The sequence below is a fragment of the Carlito syrichta genome, unplaced genomic scaffold (assembly GCF_000164805.1).
Source record: "Carlito syrichta isolate Samal-C Ts95f unplaced genomic scaffold, Tarsius_syrichta-2.0.1 Scaffold288315, whole genome shotgun sequence".
Lineage (NCBI taxonomy): Eukaryota > Metazoa > Chordata > Mammalia > Primates > Tarsiidae > Carlito > Carlito syrichta.
Window position 1 is genome coordinate 203,799 of NW_007232411.1, and position 2,390 is coordinate 206,188.

The 2,390-nt window shown below is 49.0% G+C and overlaps 1 protein-coding gene across 1 annotated transcript in view; it reads right to left on the reverse strand.

The window, feature by feature from the left end:
* The window catches only part of TAF6L (TATA-box binding protein associated factor 6 like), a 15,833-nt gene that overhangs the window by 13,188 nt on the left and 255 nt on the right, over positions 1-2,390 (reverse strand).

Sequence of the window (2,390 nt, forward strand, 5' to 3'; positions counted from 1 at the left end):
CAAAAAATCAGCCGGGCATGGTAGTGCATGCCTGTAATTCCGGCTACTTGGAAGGCTGAGGCGGAAGGATCGCCAGAGCCCAGCAAGTCGAAGCTGCGGTGGCCAGGACCAGCCACTGTACTCCAGTCTGGGCGACAGAGTGAGACTCCAACTCAAAAAACAAACAAAAAACAACTCCAAACTCCCAGGCCTGACATTCTGCATTTGGTCCTAAATCCCCACCGCTGTCCAACCTGATCCTTCCTCTCAATAGGACTGGTCTGATGTCTTCCAGCCAGGCCTTGCTCAGGGTAGTCTCCCTCTGTATTCCAAATCTCCTTCCCCTCCTCTTTGCTAAAGCAAATCCAGTCACTGAGGTCATCTGTCCCGTATATCATCTGGGACTGCCAGGCTTTTAGTAGTTGGGCTTTCTGGTCTTTCCCAGTTTGGCTGCAAGGCCTAAATGCAGGAATCTGTTCTGTTCACAGGATATGGCAGAATAAGAACCCAACAAAAACAGCAGTTGATGAATGGACACCAACAATACACACCACAATTAGAAGGTAGGCCCACATGTGCCCAAGTGAGGACAACAAGGTCCAGTTCCATGGTGACCTAGCCAGGCACTGCACCCACTACTTCTCTGGCAGGGCTCAATGAGTCTCCAGTGACTTTCAGGGGTCAACGGGTCTCTCCACAGCACTCCTCCCAATGGCTCCCCACTGCCTTTAGCATAAAGAAAAAATCTGTCACATAGTCCTGGAGGCTCTGCATGTGCTGCCCACCCCTGCAACACTTTTTTTTTTTTTTGAGTTGGAGTCTCACTCTGTCACCCGGCTGGGGTGCAGAGGCACGTTCATGTACCACAGACTCAACCTGCTGGAATCAGGTGATCCTTCTGCCTTAGCCTTCCAAGTTGCTGAAACCAGGCGTGTGCCAACAAGCCTGGCTAATTTTTTTATTTATTTACTGTAGAGACGAGATCTCACAAAGTTGCCCAGGCTGGTCTCGAACCCCTGGATTCAGGCAATCCTCTCGCTTCTGCCTCCCAAAATGCTGGGATCACAGGCATGAGCCACCACGCCGGCCCTGCAACACAACTTACCACTTTCTCTCTTGTGTTCTGCATTCCCATCTGTAGCCTCAAAAACACTTTATGTCACAACCTTTGTATGTTGTTTCCTCTGCTTGGAATTCTCTCCTCCTCATCCTTCACGCCTAATCCCTTTGTCTAGTGAACTCCTACTTGCTCCTTCAGATCTCAGTTCAAACGTCACTTGTTCAGGGGATCTGTCCCTGTGTTCTGTCTTCAAACCAGTTATAAAAGTTTGTAATTATATATCCGTGTACGTTTTTGATTGACACCTTCCTCCCCTGATGTTAATCAAACAACAGGAACTATGTCTGTTTGGTTCCTTTACATACTGGTGTCCAGCACATAATACACCCTCAATAAACACCTGCTGAAAGAAAAAAGATTAGCTATTTTCTAAGCATCATACTACAGGTGAGGCACTGAGCAAAGTGTTTTATATAGATTATCTCGTTGCATACTAATCAGCAATAAAATACACATTATACATTTTGTCTAGTTCGTAGGCAAGGAAACCAAAGCTCAAAGAGGTTAAATGTTACATGAGTTAACCAAGATCATCCAGTGAACAGTAAGTACATATAAGCAGGGACTCAAACCCTTGCTCCTAACCATCACATTATAAGGCATTCAGAAGCGGCCAGCTGTGGGGAATGAGGCCTGGATCGCAGTCTAAAGCTTTGGCGTGGAGACCCACCACTCCTAGACCCGCCAATAAATCATTGTTTTGTTTGTTTGTTTGTTTGAGTTGGAGTCTCACACTGTCACCCAGACTAGGGTGCAGTGGCGGCTCCAGGCCACCGCAACCTCGACCTGCTGGGCTCCAGCGATCCTTCCGCCTCAGCCTTCCAAGTAGCTGGAACTACAGGCACGCGCTACCACGCCTGGCTAATTTTTTATTTATTGTAGAGACGAGGTTTCGCCAAGTTGCCCGAACCCGAGGGCTCAGGCAATCCACTCACCTCGGCCTCCCAAAGTGCTAGGATTACAGGCTGAGCCACCGAGCCCGGCTATAAATCATTTTTAAGCTTCAGTTTCCCCTTCTGCAAAATGATAGCATTAAGTCCCACCCACGCAAGGTGTGGAGGGAGTGTCCCTGTTAGGTGCCCATATTAAGACCCCACAAGCCGGGCTGGGTGGCTCAACCTATAATCCCGCGCCTTGGGAGGCTGAGGTGAGTGGATTGCCTGAGTCACGGGTTCGAGACCCGCCTGGGCAATTTGGCGAGACCTCATCTCTATAATAAATCAAAAATTAGCCGGGCGTGGTAGCGCGCCTGTAGTTCCAGCTACTTGGAAGGCTGAGGTGGAAGGATCGC